This window comes from Sturnira hondurensis, unplaced genomic scaffold (assembly GCF_014824575.4).
Source record: "Sturnira hondurensis isolate 20B ecotype Veracruz unplaced genomic scaffold, ASM1482457v3 Scaffold0008640, whole genome shotgun sequence".
Taxonomy (NCBI): Eukaryota; Metazoa; Chordata; class Mammalia; order Chiroptera; family Phyllostomidae; genus Sturnira; species Sturnira hondurensis.
In genome coordinates this window covers 4,112,124-4,130,942 of record NW_028081271.1, presented here as the reverse complement: position 1 = coordinate 4,130,942, position 18,819 = coordinate 4,112,124, and the positions used below count along the sequence as shown (strand labels likewise).

At 46.1% G+C, this 18,819-nt stretch overlaps 1 protein-coding gene across 3 annotated transcripts in view; it reads right to left on the bottom strand.

Annotated features, from left to right (window-relative positions):
• Positions 1 to 18,819, bottom strand: part of TENM3 (teneurin transmembrane protein 3) — a 407,467-nt gene that overhangs the window by 296,403 nt on the left and 92,245 nt on the right. The window lies entirely within an intron of this gene.

Genomic DNA, 18,819 nt, shown 5'->3' with positions numbered 1-18,819 from the left:
TCCGCTCCCTCCCCCTCCCTCCTGCGCCTTTGTGGTACAGCCCACTCAGGCCCAGAATGCCAGTACTGCAGTCTATGGTCTCCACCGTTTCAGCCCCCGGTCAACGCAGGCTCATCTTGGTGGCTGACTTATATTTTGACAGTATGAATCAGGCTCTCAGACACTGACATTTCCCTGGCTTATGACGAACTAAATCCTAAAAAAAAAGAGAAGTATAACAGAAGAATTCTCCTAAACAGAGCAGTCTAATATGTAGAGAATTTTATTCCTGGTGAACTTCAGAAATGGATATGTTGTGTGAAATATACCTCCATTCAACATCCAGGTCTGAGTCCCCCCCAGGGTCACACCACGGATCTATTGTTTTATCCGAGCCTAGAGTCAGTTTTCCATGTTGCCCGGGGTGTCCGGCCCCACACCCCGCGATGAACAAGCCCTTCCCGTGGTCTCCTTCCTAGGAGGGGCCTCATTAGTGTTTGAAGTGCACCCTCGGCATTTACAGGTAAAAATCTTCTCCTTGCTAACCGAGATAGCCCTGCAAATAGGGACTGGAGAAAAAATGTATAAAACACACACAAGGAAGTGGTTTTTTTTAAGTGAAAAGATACTATCAACTTTTTCCCTATATATACTATGAAAATCTTTAATATTTAATTCTATCCATGTTCTGCCTCAATGAAGTTGGAAAGATATTCTATGTTTACCATTCTGATGCTTCATTCTTGAGAAACTGAGGCATTGCTGAAATAAATAAGTATTATTAATAAGCTTTTTATTAACCAGGGGTTTATACTGATATCTGAGCATGAAAGTAAATGATTGGTTTCAATTTATGAAAAACCTGGCATCCTGAATCGATATTCCTAAGCAGAGGTATACACGTAAAGAATGAGCTTAGCTTTCTGTAAGAAATGTAATATGCATGAAATTTAAATACACTTTAAGGAAATCAAACATATTATTATTCACTCACAGACCTTACCAAGTTTTAAAAAGGCTAGGAATCACTTAAAATAAACAACTGTACATTATAAAGCATTATGAAGTTTTTAGTTTCTACATTTCTAAATTTCATCATTCTGCCCATCGAGGGCACCATTTGGGTTCAGTCCTTAAGCTTGACCTGTGAAAGGGATGATAACACACTGTCACGCAACTCTTAGAAATTCTAGAGTCCACCCAGATGAATATGCTTGCCTGCAGCGTGGCCACCTCCGAGTTCTCTGCCTTTCATGGGACATACAGTCATTTCTCAATGTAACATGGAAATTTCTCCTTTGAAAATGCCCCCCAGAACATACTGTGGTAAACCTGCTCTCTTGCTCCGAGTAGAGATCTAATTTTCTGAAATAGCCAAATGTTGGTTATCCAAGCCTGTGAAGGAAGGTAAACAAACCAACTAACTAGATTGGTATGTGATCAAGATGAGACATGCCTGTACAACAAGAACCATTTCTGTGTCTGGCAAATCAATTCGATTTCAAAAGAGGGCGTTCAAAAAAGTGTTAGGGAAGGGATTCAGATGGACATGGGAATCGTGATAATCTCCTCATGAGGGCGACAACCCCCTTCATTTTCAGCGTCTTGTTCCAACCAAAGATCAAACGGAGCAAGCCACCATGGGCCACAACACACGGCCCCTTCCCCTGGAAGCTGGTGAGCCGTCTCCTCTCCCAGAGTTCGTCTGCAGCAGGTGCTCTCTCCTCCCGGGCGAACCGAGTTAACCAAGCCAGCACAGGGTCCCCACCTCTCTCACCGACGCCACCATCACATGCACAGAAGCAGCAGGAGAGGTACGTAAAAAGGAGCTAGCCCAGCAGCGCAAAATGTAAACGCTTATTATAGATGTTATTGTGCAGGCTTGTTTCAGTACCATAGGTAGTTCGATTTTTCCCCCAGGAATTTTGAGTTAACGGAAGAATTTCTACAGAACCTCCGCACGAGTCTATGTTGCTTTACGCCATCCATCGGGACCGTTTCCCTCCTCTGCCAGCTACAACTGAAAGTCAAACCACTCTCCCAAGGCCACACCACCCCATGGTGGTTTAGATGCTGATTTCCTTAACTTCCTAAGCAGAAGTTCCTAGCAGACCAGAACTATAAAAAACCAAGACCACCAAGATCAGCCTCGGGCACAAAGGAATAAACATAATGTATCATTTTGCCAGGTTCAATAAATACTATTTTGATGTATTAATAGTCTTTAACAGTTAAGGCATTAGCCATCAATTATATAAACAAAACATTAAATAGGGAATAGATGTGTCAATAAAGGCATAATCTACTAATTTTCTAATCAACGATGCTAATCGTTGCTGGATATTAATCAGGAAGTGGACATCAGCCACGCCATGGATCCTTTGTAATCATAGTTCACTAAAAAAAAATCTAAAAAAGGTTAAAAACAAAACCAGAGGAAAATGCTAAACATATATCTCCTCCCTAAGTAATGTTGATAAGGTATTCACCTTGAATGAATATGAAAATATCTGTGAGATTCAATGGTTACAATGGTTACAATGATTACAATAAGGTTACAACCTTATTTACCTAAAGTTGTTACATACTAGCATATTTCCATTGGACGACAGTAAAGAGGATTCACGTGTCAAAGAACAGCAGGGTTAAAGCTAAAAACCAAACCTATCTGACAGTGAAACTGGAGGCAGAATTCAGTACTGAAGGTTAGACACCGCAGACAAGGGCCAGCATCCCTGTGTACCCCAGCAGCTGAATAACCTTATACGAAGCATTTAATCTCTTTAAACCACAAGCTTCTCATCTCTAAAATAGGGTCCATAACCCACCTGCTACATATTAGGTGCTTTAACATGTCCAATTCATTATGTTTAATACAAAAAGTGGACTCGAAGTCAGGAGCTCTGGGCCCCGCTACTTCTCAAGGACGGGATATGGCACGCTCTGGCCAATCCCAGAGCAGACAGGCGTCACCTGGACACCTGACACCTACCTGGGACTCCAGGACCCAGAACTCTCTCCGGATAAGGCATGCAGGCACATGGAGGTGTCAGATCCAAACCACTTCTCAGAGACCACAACCAAGACCAGCCTTTGCTCAGAATCTTTCTCCTCCTACCACACTCCCGACAAAATAACCCAGGGTGTGGTGACAGACAGGAATACGGGGTGAAGGCTGACAGCCCAACGTGGAAGGAAAATGGAAAACTTATCTCAAAAACTACACCTGTGCTTGGACGGCACACGCCACTCAAAACGCTTGCAGGAAGGAGCGGGACATTTGGAACAGCTCTGAATCCTGCAGTTGGACCGTCGGACACTGTTACTTAGCCTTGAAGTTACTTAGCCTGTCTCGGTCACGGCTTTTCCAGCAGTAAGACGGAGAAGTCCCTTCCGAAAGGAAGGTGGTGGGAGTAAAATAAAACATGCATAAAACATCTTGCCTAGTTCAGGGCTCAGAAATGATAGATAATAGTAATACCATGCATTGCCATATGGGGCCTTCGATTGGGGTTGCTTAGCCCTCCACGGCTCCTGAGAACATCGGTATACTGTAACACAGAGCCAAATCACCCATGTTCATAACGATGACCTTCTGTTACCAGGAAGAATGACAGTTAATGCACTCGTTCAATAAGCCTGCGACAGACACACTAGTCTTTTCCCAGCACTCTGGTGAGGGCTGGCACACGGAGGTGAGCAAGACGCTGCTGTGGCCTGACAGAACTTGTCCCCTAGTGGGGGAGAGGGAACTGGAAACAAGTGGGGATAGTAGAATAAGCAAAGTGCATATTCCCCACAGGAACAGGTGGGCGTCTGTGTGTGGCAGTCACCAGGAGGCAGCCAGCTCTGCCTGCCTGGGGCCACCAGCAAAGGCTTCAGAGAGGAAATGCCACGCAAACAGGCTCCTGAACGACTGGTGAGACCCCAAGACAGGGGACATGGTGGCACTAACCAGGGGGAGCCCAGGGGCGTGGGTGGCCAGGTGGAAACTGGAAAGAGAACTGGGGGAGAGGTGCGATTGGGAAGGTTCTGGTAAAACCCGCTGAGGAATTTGGACTTTACCCAAGGAACACTGGGAGGATTTCATGCAGAGGTGTGCCAGGCTCAGAAGGAGGACTTGGAATGACAGCTACGCTGAAGGCGTGCAGGCCGGGCAGAGGCAGTGGGCCCGGGGCGCTGGGGGCTGATGAAACTGCATGGGACAAGATGAACAGAGCCTGAACTTGGGCCTTGGCAGTGGGGGCACAGCAGGGGGCGGTGAGGGCATGGATAGTGCATGTGAAACGTATTTCAATCACGTTTTTCTTTTTCTAAATAAAAAGTTCCTAAAGGAATGCATCCTTTGCCATCAAGAACACCTGAGTCTCCCGAAGGACCTATCTGTTGGTGCTCCCGTGTCCCTCAGAACGCCGAGTCCCAGAATTCACGGCGTGATGATGGGTGATCCCTCCGAGGAAGTTTAAGTAATCTTTGAGGGGTTTTGGTAATGGGCCATTTTTTTCTTTCTTAGGGTAAGATCGGCACTTAGTTCTGATAAGCTGCAATAGAAAAGGTATCGGTAAAAAGTGAAGCATAAGCGGAGCTCCAATCAGGAATGTCTGACAGCCTTGGCCAGAAGAACAATAAGCTGGCATGCAGCACTTATGTGCCTTCACTGGAGTTTTCAGAAAGGTTAGCTCTTACACTGTGTTTCACGAAACTCTTCCTATTATCAAACAATACTTGTTCCAATAGTGAAGCAAAAACTCCATTTTAATGGACTGGATATAAACCACATCACGAGGGAAATGTTGGCCCTAGAGTTAAGAAAATATAAAGCACAAATCTTTTGATTTTGTTTTCATGTTTTAGGGGAAGTGGTGACTCCAACTCAGCAGCCACAGAGCCACTGAAACTCGAACAAACTTCCTGGAAACATACTTAGGCACCTGCTAACCATTATTCCCACTGCGAAAATTGAGGTTGCCGAGTCTCTCCTCTTAATAGCTTAAAAACAATTGGAAAAGGAGCAGAATGGTAGCTTCCTTGCAAAGAGACTAATCATGATCATTAAAAGATTCTTAAAAGCAAACAGGGAATGGTCAGCCAGCCGATCACCTTAATTTTTAATGAAGGCCCATCTCCATACAGATCCACGCAGGAAATAAACTTACGAAGGAAAATCCGCCATCATTAACAAGGAGTTGATGTGAACGTACATCTTCATGCTGATGGGGGGGAACCCAGGGAAATCAGATTTGAGGGCAAAAAGGAAGAGAAATGATAAAGTGGCATCTAAACAATCTGAAGTCAGTGCTGAAACCAGCAGGCGTGGCTGTCCTCAAATGGCCACATGGCTCTGTCTACCTCCATCAAGGTCGCTTCACTGATGACAGGCTTCATAAAACGATAATGCGTTTAACCACTCTCCTAGCAGCTGACTTCGACCTCACAAACCCAGACAGCCTGGTTTAACCACCCTGGCCTTTCCACGTTTCCCTGGGCCAAGATAATAAAGGACACACACTGCCCCATCCTATCACAGGAACTGAAAGACAAACACACTTTTAAGGACACAGCCAGGTGTCAGCTTCACTAACGCACAGCTTGGAAGCAGGAGGCAACATAGAATACTGGTTAAATAATAACAAAAGGTTAACTAAGTTAAATTTGTTACATGAGGCCACTTTGTTTTATTTAAAAGAAAAAAAAGGCATGAAAAGAGTTCCTGAGTACATTTTACAGGTCTCGAGACAGCAGGTCTCCTCCCTGCCTGCTGGAAACGGCTTAACGCTGGAATGAAAAAAAAAGGGGGGTGCTTAGCAGAGCTGATGTGAAAAGAATTCACTGAAACTCCCACACATCATTTTAACTTAAAACATTTTAAGTTGATGTACATAAATACGAAAAACTGATGTGTTTTTCTACACTAGTTCTACCTTCATTATTCTGGTATGCTCTAGAATACATTCTGTCTTCTAAGAGAATAAAACAACACGTTTCTGTGAAACGGCACTTAATGTTAAGACAGGGCAATGAGAATTCTTCAGGAAGTCTTTTTTCTCTCGACTACTATAGTATGTGGTTACCCAAATCTACCTATTTTTTAGATGCGAAGTGCCCTCAAATATCTGTGTGTACTTTTCATTTATTACTGTTCCCTTGTAACATGAATTCACCATAATTACATCTGTGGCATAAATTATTTCTGGGACACCAAAGAGGAAAACTTGTTTTCGCCCTATTGTAAAAACTGAGGGCAGGTATTTCAAAACTTAAACTCACAGAATTTGTAACTTAACAGCTAGGTTTATAACTAAACTCAAAATATAAACACCAATTTTAAAACAGCCGGTTTCTTAAATTTGAAGCACAAACCATTTCAAACCTGCTAAAAATAAATACAATCAAGTAATTTCTACACATCAACTTGTTCTCCTCTATGGAAAACACAAATTTCGACATGTTAGAGAACAAACAACATGTGTCTAGTACGTGTCTCTACACCGAGACTTCAGTTCAGGTTAAAAGGCTTTAGACATAAATATTTCAATATCTTTTTATTTTAGACAGGACTACAGTAAGAGTCATACATATTTCACTCATTTTGTTACCTCTTACTAGGGAAACCTGTAATGGCAAGCAACCTGACCAATCTGATGAATAAATGTAATGAATTTCTAATGTAAAATACCTTTTAGTTATTTTTGCTTTAAAATAGTCAATGTTTGAGGATATGAAGTCCCTTTATGTATAGCCAACATAGCATTTAGGATGGATAACTTAATATTTCTGATTCTGTGCTTTCGGATTTGTGCAGAGCCATGCGATACAGCAACAATCTCACTACCTGCTGGGACCTCGACCCACGGGAAGCCTCTTGCCCCTCCCTCCTGTCCCTCTGAGGGTCCTCTTCCTTCCAAGCCTTTCTCTCCACAGGAAGTTCCACAGTTTGTCCTGGGTACCTCTGTGGACTGTGCCAAGAAGCAGGTCACTGGAACTCTGATTCACTGAACATCCAGCAGTTGTGACTTAGGTTTTCAGCCATAAATACTTACAAATTCTGGTCTATCTAAAGATAAGTGATTTCATGGTGCCATGCGATACTTTCAGCTACACAGGCATGGATGTCTACAAGCGTACACACATGTACATCTGCACAAAGACACTAAGAAATCCACGGTAAAGCCTCAATATGCCATAGTAGTGTAAAATGTGAACTTTTCTAAAATGAAGGAAAAGTTCATTTAAAAATGACTCATTTGGTTAAAAATTTTGAAAAAAATATACTGTTCTTTATTTAGCATCTACGTTTGGACTGTTAGAAAGGTGGTTTGTTAGAAATACTTACCCACAATTGTCTGACGTCTAGCAAACAAAATAAATCACCAACATAAAGAGACTGATGTTCCAAAGCCCCATCTCTTACTTGCTGATCAGAGCTGAAAACAGATCTTTTTTCCTTCCTCCGCTAATTGAATGAGTCTTGTCAAACCTTTTGAAATGTACTTTGGAAAATGCAAGAATACAGCTTAGAACAGGGTTTTTAATTTGGGTCATTTTCTGTTCCTTGCAGCAGAGACTGGTGCTTAGCAACACTGTTCTTGGTGGCCCTTCTAAGGAAATGAATACCTGCAATCCCCCATTCTAATCTATTTTGTGGCAATAATCATCGAGATCACCGGGTTTAGACGGTGCCTCCTTTGGCACTTGCCTACATTAGGAAAGAAAGCGGTCCCACAATAAATTCGATGTGTTATCTCAGATGATAGAGACCCTGTCCCCGCCCCCCTCCCATCCAGTAAAAAAAAATGGAAGGACATAAAAACTAACAGTAAATAGAAGCCACGCACGGAAAGGATTCCTTTAAGTGTTGCGAGAAGGATCGTACACTGAAAACCAGTGTTCAAACGTCTCTAAGGGTCCACGTGAAGCTACTTTCCTTCCACTGAATCTTTGAGGAGAATTAAATTCTATCATGCCACACACCAGGCCACTGATACCTAAGAAATGTGATGTGCCACAGCCAACATGCAGTCAGATTTTTTTTTTGGTAGTTAAAGATTGGCTGAAATTTTAAATATTGATTTGATGAAAGGAGACTTTCACCCGAGACATGTTAATAACATTGTTGACATCATGACTGAGTTATTCACTTCGTATTTATTCTAACGTGCTCAAGTGATTAATTATCAGGAAGACAAGGAAATAAGGGAAGATACGGAGCTACCAAGTAGCTTTTAGGAAATCAAACTGCCATGTTCTACCCTGCAAATATGCCCATTCACATTTTCTTAATGATCAGTACAACAGGTTTAAGAAACCAGCAACTCAAAATATCTGGAATACTGATCTCAATTACCATTGTTAGAAGCACAACTCTGCGAACTTCCCCGCCCCCCCCCCCCCCCCCCGTGGTGACACAATTCATTTTGGATTTCACGTCCTGAAGAAGAGGCGCTTACACATCACCCTTCTCCTCGATCTGCACAGCTAATAAGAGATCAAGTGCCTCCCTCTTTGTCTAGAGCGCATCCTAATTTCAGCCTAAAATGGCCCGTTTCCCCCTCCAAGCTTTTAAGTCCCAGCCTCCAAAGATGAGAAAACCACCAGGTAAATACCCCACAATCCCATGTGTTAAGTTTTCATCTACTAGTGTATGGTCAGCATCTCTTTCAATGAAACACACTCTACACTTGATTTCAAATTTCCCATCAAATGGTCTAAATCACAGCACACAATGGGATCACGCCGAAATTTCTCAAGTTTTCTTTAACCTCTTAAAGACAGATGGGCTCTGCTTGGGGTTTGAGGGTTTTGAACACTACAGTTGCATTTACACGCTCGGGAGTCCGCCGGGGAGGGGGGACAAGAAACGTGTGCAAAAACCACACATGCACCACTAAGGTCCTCTGGAGGGCTTAGGAAGTGAGCGCTTTTCTGAAACGCCTCCTCTGGCTACTCTCGTCCCTCTCTTAGGAACTACTTTAACAATTAGCACACAGAGGTCTCTGGACGGCCCTCTGCAACATTTTAAACCAGAGAACAAAAGGTTTATTTGAAAAATGAAAACCTTGGCGTGTACAACTCCAGACGTTGAATCTGCTTCCAATTACTGAAAGTATTTCCACGCCAGGGGAAGGGGATCAAATCTTCAACGACACCATCTTACGGCACTGACTTTGGTTATAGAAGGCTTTCGGGAGGCAGAATGACTTTGTGACTCGGACGCATGCAGTCTGGACGCATGCAGTCTGGGCGTAGCATGTATGAAATATTCCAGGCAGAAAGAGACGCCAGCGCGGGCAGCGGCGACCGGGGCTTCCCATCCTGAAAGCTCTCACTGACCTTTGTTTCATGTTATTAAAACACACACAGAAATGGCAAAATGGTTCTCACTTTTCTGGACGGTGCCCAAGTTCTTCCGCAGGAGGAACCTGCCCGCTGGACACCGGTAAAGTTGGGTTTCTTTTACAGACTCTGCCCAATAAAACGCTCTCTCGACAAAAATCACGCGCTAACGATTCCGCAAGAGAAAATCTGCTCGCTTAATTAGCAAGATTATTTTGTACCTTTTCCCCTATTAAGCAATTAGGAGCATGGATTTTAGTTAATGGGGCGAAAGGGCTGATTAATTTCAGCTCAAAGCAGATTTTTAAACATCTCAGACACAAAGTATCCAAAATCACTATCGCTAAGATCTGCTCCCAAAAAATCCAACAAGACACACCGCCAAAGTCACACACTGCAGGAAAAGAGACCTTTACCTCCTGGATTCCGGCTGCACACTACTCATACAAAAAAATCCAGCTAATTAAAAATACCGGGAACAAAAGACTCCCTTCCACCCAGGGCTACCTGCACCGCTCCGAGCGCCGGAGAAAGTTCAGCCCTCGCCGAAGCTCCATCCTCAAATCTGGCCCCTCAGGGGTTAAAAAGCCATCTCCTTTCAGATGCTAAGTTGCCTCGGCGCCGAGTCCACCCGCGCGGAGCCTCCTCCCCTCCGACAGCCCCGGGGAGGACGGCGGGGTCCCCGGCTCCGCAGGGACCCGGGCCCCGGGGAGCCGCGCGCCGGGCCGCCCGTCCTCCCAGGCCTCGGCCCGCCGCCCGCCGCCCGCCGCCGCGCACCCACCTGGCCGCGGCGCGCCCTCGCTGTGGCCGTGCGGAGCGGAGCCCGGCGCTGCCTGCTCGCCTCGGTCTGGAGCGGATCGTGTTACAGCGCCGGGCTCGGGGCTCCGGCTGCGGGCGGCAGCCAGACATGATAGGCTGAGGCTGCTCTGTTTACAGCGGCCGCGGAGGGGGCGGCGGCGGCGCTTAACCCCTTCGCGCCGGGCCCGGCCGCCGCGCCGCCTGACCCCTCCTTCCACACGCGCACACATGCACACACACTCACGCGCGCCCGGGCCTCACAGCAGACGTGCCCCGAGCAAAGAAGGGGCACAACACCCAAAGCGGGGGCGGGGGGGCAGCTTTAACGACCCCGCTCTCAGGCAGGACACACGCGCGCACACTCGCTGACCGTGCAGCAGCAGCCCCTCGGCCGCGGGCGCGCGGGTCGCAGTAGGCTTTGCAGAGCAGGTCTCCCCCGTGAGCACTACGGAGAGAACCGCGCCCCCAGCCCGGAGTCGCTCCGGCCCGGCTCCGCCACCCTTCACGCACCGCGCGGCGGGGAGGTTGACTTCATGCGCGGGAGCGTGGCGGCCAGACGCCGTCTCGGCCCAACTGCGTCCCCCAGTTCGCGGGACACGCAGCGCCGGGGAAAGGCGGGCGGGCGTCCCGGGGCGCGAGGGGCTGCTGCCCCGGGTGGAGAACCTGCGCGGGGGGTGGCGGGCGCTGCGTGTGGGGGGGTGTCGCTGGTGCGCGCGGCGAGGACCCGATCCGCCGCGCTCGGCCCTCGGCCTGGGCTGCCAGGAGGGGGCTGCTCGGCCTCCGCCTCGTTCTCGCGGCGGCTTCGGACCCTCGTCCTCGCTAATGAGGGAGCCAGGCCCGCTCCCCGGGGGAGGGAAGAAGGCTCCCGGGGCTGGCAGCATGAGGTCAATTGGTCTGAGCTGGACGATCCTGATCTGCGACTTCGATATTGCGGCACTGACATTAAAACTGCCTTTTGGCCCCCTCCAGCTCGACTTTTATCATTATTTTTGCGTTGCCTCCAGTCCAACATCCCTCCTTTCATTTCATTTTTCCCCCTAGAACATTCCACCCCCTTCAGCTTCTTCCTCCATGAAACTGAGACTTGAATGAATGTTGCTGAATTTTTAGAGTCACCGGGGTTTCCTTCTGATTCCTCCAAACCCTTCCAGAATTTTTACACATAAATAAACAGGAAGAGAACAAGGAGCATTTCGCATTACCATCCCAGCATCAGTCAGCAGACTTTATGTCCCTAGTTGTCATTCCACATTTTCACTGTCATCTAAATATAGGCTCATGCAAACCAAAAAATTAATGCTTCCGAGAATTAGTGCTCTTCCTTTATCAGTAAGATCAAATAAGCATGATATTCTTTCTTCATTACCGTTATTAAATAATGGTAATTTTCCTTTTCCCCTTTAGCAAACTACCTTCACCTTGGCTTTCCTCACTATTTACATCTAATGCTACAGTAACGTGAATACAGTCCATCTGCCTCTCGGTGGATGCTTGTCCTTTTCAGTTTTCATCACCACCTAACACATCCATCTTATGCATGGAAATGCCACAAGTCACTCGGGGTTTAAGCAAAGTCACCTTAGTGGGTCCCCCCCTCAATAACAATGACTCACAAACTCATGCCGTGACACCACAATGATCAAAGCCATAACATCTATTCTTCCCCGAATGATCAATATATTTCCCCTTTAATTAGGGCATTAATAGGATATCAGAGAAATTATTTAAGCATTCCTTTGACACAGTCTATAAGGTATTTCAGGGTTTTGAAATTCTCTTTAGTAAAATTGGGTCAAAAAATAGAACAATAGATATTTTGTGGGGCACTCACTGAAAGACTTCTACGTTCTTAGGCAAATATCTTCCTAAGTCAAAATAGCTTTCAAAGGATCATTTCACGGATCCCTGTAATGTGTGTGACTCTTGCAGGGGGCAGGGGGCCTGAAGTAATTGCAAATAAACCCTTTATAACTATTGAGGCCACACTATAAGCAGGGGTTGTTCACTTGGCATCTTAGAAGAACTAAATGGGTAAAACATGGCATGATTAGGACTTGCCAGGCCCTGGGGGCTGGCCAATGCTTCAGATGTGTGCCCCTGGACTCCCGAGGGCACAACGGCAAGATCTGGGTTTGGACCAGGGCCTTAGAAGACAAAAACGATGAACATCCTAATGGAAGAATGAACGGCTTTAAAATCTTAAATCACTAGGTCAAGATAAATCGCAAGAAGACGGGTGTTTGGCATGCTCATTTCCCCAGATAAATGCTGTGTAATTTGGTCACTGATTGATAGCATTTATTAAAATTCCAATTTAAAATGCTAATTAAGGAATGCCCATCTATAAATATCAGATACAGGTTAGGTAAATTTTTATATTGGATGATATTGGAATATTCTACCTGTACCTATAGTGCCTTTCTGGACACAGACTAATTATTTTCGAATTGGACAAAGTAGCCCTTGAGAATAATCAAGGGCTTACTCGGAAGGCAGCTGAGCCGCAGCAGCAGCCCACGGGGAGGAAGGAGGAGAGACATGGGTTTATCCGGCTGAACAGAGAAGGATGGTTTCCACATACATCTCTCTTCCCAAGAAGAGAGTCAGGTTTTCCGGCAGACCCTCCCATGCACTAAGTCACGGCCATCTTTTAAATGTAGGAGTCCACTAAGGAGTTCTATAGAGGCACAGAAGAAGGCACACATTCTGTTTCCATTTTCATCTACGATAGACTGCCACGTTGATGATGTCAGGAACCATCAGCTTTATGGGCACTGCCTTCTATAACGTAGGCCTTTCTTGTCCAAGGTGTGCAGAATTCCCTGCAGCTCCAAGAGCAGACACTAGCAAATATGTTGAATTATGTGGCTGCTTTAAGTTTTGAATAAATAACCGCATGGAAATATACCTGCGCTATCCAATGAATTTTACTTATAACTGAATTCAGTTCTTGAGGCACAAATGCCTAATGACTATGCAGTCATTCCACGAGGAATATATTTTTTAAAAATGCATGAATCAAACCCAATCAAAGCAAATTGTGTTTTTAAAAAAGTGTCACGAATGAGCTGTTACTTCGAACTGGCACCAACTCAGCTTTGATAGTAACAGCTCTTCTGCCCTGTTTCTGCTTCGACCGAAACCCTGAAGAGAAATCAGAGTTTCACCCGCAGTGAAACTAGGATGATTACTTTGCCTGCTGATGAGTACGCATCAAATCCATATTGTCAGCGATGCTAGTGCAAAATCACAATCACTTCACTTACACTGAGCGTACGGCAGAACATCGAGCGCTCTGTATGACTCGCTACACTGAGCATCTGGCACGCACACCGTTGTGATTGTCTACCTAAGGCCCCACGACAAAACGATACTGTGATCCCATTTTACAGATGAGGAAACTGGAGCTTCCAGTGGTGAACGATGCACACACACACAGCTGAAGAAAGCCAGGGTCCAGGCTCCGCCCCAGGTCCCGCCCCTGCTGCCAACACCACTCCCGGAAGGACTCAGAGTGGACTCAGCATTGGTCTGAACTGTTGTTAGGGGCGGAGCTCACATTCTAAAGCACGTAAATCAAGACAAGCCACACCAGGGGTTTGAAAACAGGATTTTCTATTTTAAGAACTGATAATTTGCTGATTTGGGAGGAGAAAAAAGGCACAGCAGCTGATTTCTCCTGTGTTTTGAAGTTACCTTATGAGTTATGGGTTAAGCTAATAAGTGGTAGACACATCATTCTCTTCTGCAAGCAGGAATCTGAGAAGGACTAGTTAATGCATATGCCTGAACACCTGATTTAGGGATATATGTGTGTGTGTGTGTGTATATATATATATATATATATATATATGCATATACACACACATACATACATACATATATATATGTGCATCACTCCACAATTTAGTTCATCTAAATGGACTTTGTTGACAATTATACATTTATTTGTACACATTTTTGTTTTAAATAACAAATATGTCACAGATACATTTATACCACAAAAGTCGCAGATCACTGGCGTTGACTGGCACATAACAATTGTACACTCAGTCTAGTTACCTGCTGTGAGTAAAACTTTAGATTCTATCTCGTTTCGCAGTGTGATTTTTGTCGGTAGCACGAACGTCTGTAACAGTTATGTAGACTCTGTTATAAGCTAACATAAAACTATTTGAAATTGTATTTCTGGGTCCTTTTCCAATAAAGTTCAATTATCATTTACACTGGAATGGAAGTAAAGGTTTGAAAAAATAAAAGTCTTGTAACAAAGGCCAGTTCATAATTTCTCACAGATGTCTACAGCAAATCTAAAAGGCTAGTATAACATCTAGGTAATTCTTTGATTTAACCTACAGAAAAATCCGCCCACAATCTGGCTATTTATTGCAATGTTTCAGACCTCTCTGAAATGACCCACATCCCAAATCCTTTCTAAAAGGTAAGTTCTCTTTATTTTTAAAGGTGTTAAATTATTTTCACCCCAAACACAAATGCTTTCTGAAATCTGATCCCTGATGAAGACCTAAGACTCTTTCTTCAGAGCCCTGATGTCATGTCTGTTATGTGTCAAAAGAGCTGGTTCTTATTTTTGTCCTAATTCGGGTGACCTTGGGCAGGAGCCTGCTGGGTCCTCCACAGCCCAGGCAGGCAAGGAGGAGGAGGAGGCAGGATCTGGGGTGTGTGATGAGGTCTGGACTCCTCGCAGGGGGGCAATCAAGCAATGCAGTGCATCCGAAAGGCTCAGGGAGCCTCTGCCCTAGGCTGGCGAGAATCCAGGAGGGAGGGAAGGGGGTAAGGAAGGTGATCACTCCTCCTTCATGGAGAGAGCAGGGCAGGGGCAGGAGGGCAGGGCTTCAGGAGAAACCCAGATGGCTGGCAAGAGTTAGCTGGAGGTAGGCATGCCAGGAACTGGGGACAAGTATGAACTGAGGACCCAAGTCAAGCCACCAGGTGCCCCATGCACGTCAGAGGGCATCTGCACTGGAGCAGTGCCTTGCAGCCTTGCTCTATGAGGTAGGACCTTCCTGACTGGGGGTGGGGCGGGGGGGGGCAAGAGAGAGGGAGCAACTCACACCCCGCAGGTTGGGTGCAAGGTCTGCAAGCAGCGAGACTAATTCCAAGGCCCACCCAGGGGGGGCAGCATTTGTCCACGCTTGGCAACGTACTGGGGTTCCACTTATTTTTAGGTTTTGTCAACCAGACATGTGGGGGTCCCCTGACAGTCCATATGGAATGTGATAAAGAGAAATGATTGCATCGTTTTAACTAGGGGGCGGTTTCTTCAATCCAAAATGTTTGCTTCCCACCATCATTCCGTTCACTAACACCCCGTGCGTATTTTAGTTTGTTCTCAAGAACATCGTTTCAGTTAAATGTCAAAATGCTAGGCCATATACCTTTGAAATGAAATACATTACTATAAACATAGAAATATGGTATTCAGTATCACCTGGTGTCTAAACTTCCTTTTGTCTGTTTAGACGCCAAGGATGAGTTATCATGCATCCAAGGCTGGAGGTGGAGTGAGGCTGTGTGGTGGGTGGAGTTCTGCAGAAGAACCGGCATGTCGAGGGGCGGAGCGGAGAGTCACCAGCCCTGGGCTCTAGATTTAGAGATGTTCTAAAGTTCTCATTGAAACTTTAGAAAGTTCTATGAGAAGAGAAAGAGAGGACAAAGAGGACAAAGCGAGCATCTCACTGACCGTCAGTCTTTGAAGGTGCATGCAAGGAGTTGGGGGGATGGCAACCAGGGACTCAGATTTAGTTCCGTAGGAACTTCCGCCAAGATGGAGGCATAGGTGGAAACACTGTGCCTTCTCCCACAACCAAGTTTGAATACAACAAAGGTTTGGAGAAACAAAGACACAACCAAAGGACCGAAAATTGAATTATACGGAAGTCCGACTACATCTAACCGTTCAATGGGGACGGTAAGAGGGGGTGGAGCCAGCAGCGAGCAGGGTCGGGCAGGACAGGGCCCCCGACCCAGGCGCGCAGGCAGACGGGAACCAGTTGGGGTGCGGGGCAGACCGCGGGCGCATATTCGCGCACAGTGAGACAGACCACGCAGGCCCCAGGGGGCGAGGGCTGACGCCGGTGGCACACTCGCGTGCAGTGGGACGAAACGTGTGGGCCCGGTGACGTCAGCAACTGTGGCACCGGTGAGGGCCGTGGCAGCAGGCGGCAGACGGGACGCCAGAGTCGCTCTTTGACTCCGCACCCACATACAGCATCACAACCCAGCGACTTAATTGCCCTGCAAGACCAGTGAGAGCCATTGTCACTCTTTGACCCCGCCCCCACCTACAATGTCACAACCCAGCGACTGAGTTGCCCTGTTCTAGTGAACACTTTAGGGCTCTGATCCTGCTATGGAACAGGCACGAACAACCCGAAAGATGGCACAAGAAAAACTCAAAGTCCCAGAGCCAATAACTCTAAGCGACCGAGAAATTGCCAGCCTCTCAGAAGCACAATTCAAGACACTATTTATCAGGATGCTCACAGAACTGGTAGATTATAGTCACAAATTAGAGGAACATAGTCACAAATTAGAGGAACATATGAAGGCTAAACTAATTGAAATGAAGGGAGATGCACAGGAAACCAATAGTGATGGAAAGGAAACTGGGACTCAAATCAATGGAATGGACCAGAAGGAAGAACAAAACATCCCACCAGAAAGGAATGAAGAAATGAGAATTCAAAAAAATGAGGAGAGGCTTAGGAACCTCCAGGACATCTTTAAACGTTCCAACATCCGAATTATAGGGGTACCAGAAGGGGGAAAGAAACAGCCACGAGTGGAAAACATATTTGAACAAATAATAAAGGAGAACTTCCCCAGTCTGGCAAAGGAAATAGACTTCCAGGAAATCCAGGAAGCTCAGAGAGTGCCAAAGAAGTTGGACCCAAGAAGGAACACACCAAGGCACATCATAATTACATTAGCCAAGATTAAAATGAAGGAGAGAATCCTAGAAGCAGCAAGGGATAGGAGGACAGTCACGTACAAAGGAGTTCCCATCAGACTGTCAGCGGATTTCTCAAAAGAGACCTTACAGGCAAGAAGGGGCTGGAAAGAAGTATTCCAAGTCATGAAATCCAAAGACCTACAGCCAAGATTGCTTTATCCAGCAAAACTTTCATTTAGAATGGAAGGACAGATAAAGTGCTTCTCAGATAAGGGCAAGTTCAAGGAGTTCATCATCACCAAGCCCTTATTATATGAAATGCTAAAGGGACTTATATAAGAAAAAGAAGATGAAAAAGATGAAAAGTGAAAGGACAGCAAACACACAGTTATTAACAACCACACCTAAAACAAAAGCAAACCAAGAGGACGGCTAGATCAGGAGTGGAACCATAGAAATGAAGAACACTGGAGGGTTAGAAACAGGGGGGTGGGAGGGGGAGAAGAGGGGAGAAGGCACAGAAAATAGCATAGATGATAGGCAGAAAATAGATAGGGGGGAGGGCGAGAATAGTGGGGGAAATATAGAATCCAAAGAACTTGAGACACGTGGTTATAAACTAAGGGGGGGAGAATGGTGGGGGAGGGAGGGTGTGGGTGGAGGGGATTGAAGGGGGGGAATAGAACAACTGTAATGGTATAATCAATAAAATATATTAAAAAAAAGATTTAGTTCTGTAACGTGCCTCGACGGACCCATCCCATAACGGTGGCATTTATGAGAGTAGATGAGTGAGTATGATGAGAGCAGATGAGATGTGAGGAAGGAGTGAACCAGGAAGTTAGGGGCGGAGCCTGAGGCTTCAGGGATGCTCTGACAAAAGGCTCACAAGGGGGCCTGTCAGGCACTGGGGGAGGCAAAGGCAAAGGTGGGGTGGAGGCCCTGGGAGAGAGTGAGCAGTCTCTCCAACATGGCAGCCTCAGAGGAGAGATTTCAAGAGCTGAGGCGGAGGGTGAGGTGGGTGATGGGGGGCAAGGCCAAGGTCACAGACTAGTACTTATGACGACGGATGTAACGTTCTTTGAATTGACAGGAAGAAGCAATGTGTGACCTGAAGGAGCATAATTTCCAGCAGGGTAATGGGGTGAAGGTCAGATGTAATGGGGGTTGAAAAGCAAGTGGATTGTCCCTGAGAACCAGTTACTTTTTGTTCCTTCGAAATTCCGAGGTTTGCATTCGACTCATTTATCGACTGCACAGCATGTGCCTGAAGGCCCCTGGGTCCCTTCACAGGAAATGCCTTCTTCAAACCTCACAGGGCAAGACTCGTTGAACACTGGTGCCGAAAACTCTATTTTCATCATTGAAAATACGCAGTAGGGACAAATACCCTGGTCCTTTCAGGCGAATTTCTACCTGGGGTCTGTCTTGGTTCGGAAAAAGCCAAGTGTGCTCAGGGCCTTTGCTCGGGGTGACCCCGGCAGCTCCCAGGAAATTGTGCTGATGTGCATTGCCCGATATACGAGAAGGACTGAGTTCTTTAAACAACAGGGCAGGGACAGAATGAAAAAGACAGGCAGAGACAGAGTCAGTGCAGTAAGAAAAGCCCCAGTGAAGGTACATGTGGGACCATCGCTTTCATTTAAAATAGTTGCAAAGGGAGTGAGGTCTTTCTAAAAATCGAGACTAACTGAAAGGTAGTGTCCTAACAAGGACACTTACTTAACTGATGCTCAGCGAGGAGAACAGAACCCCTGAGGCCACAACAGACAAAAGGCGAGTGTCCAGGTGAA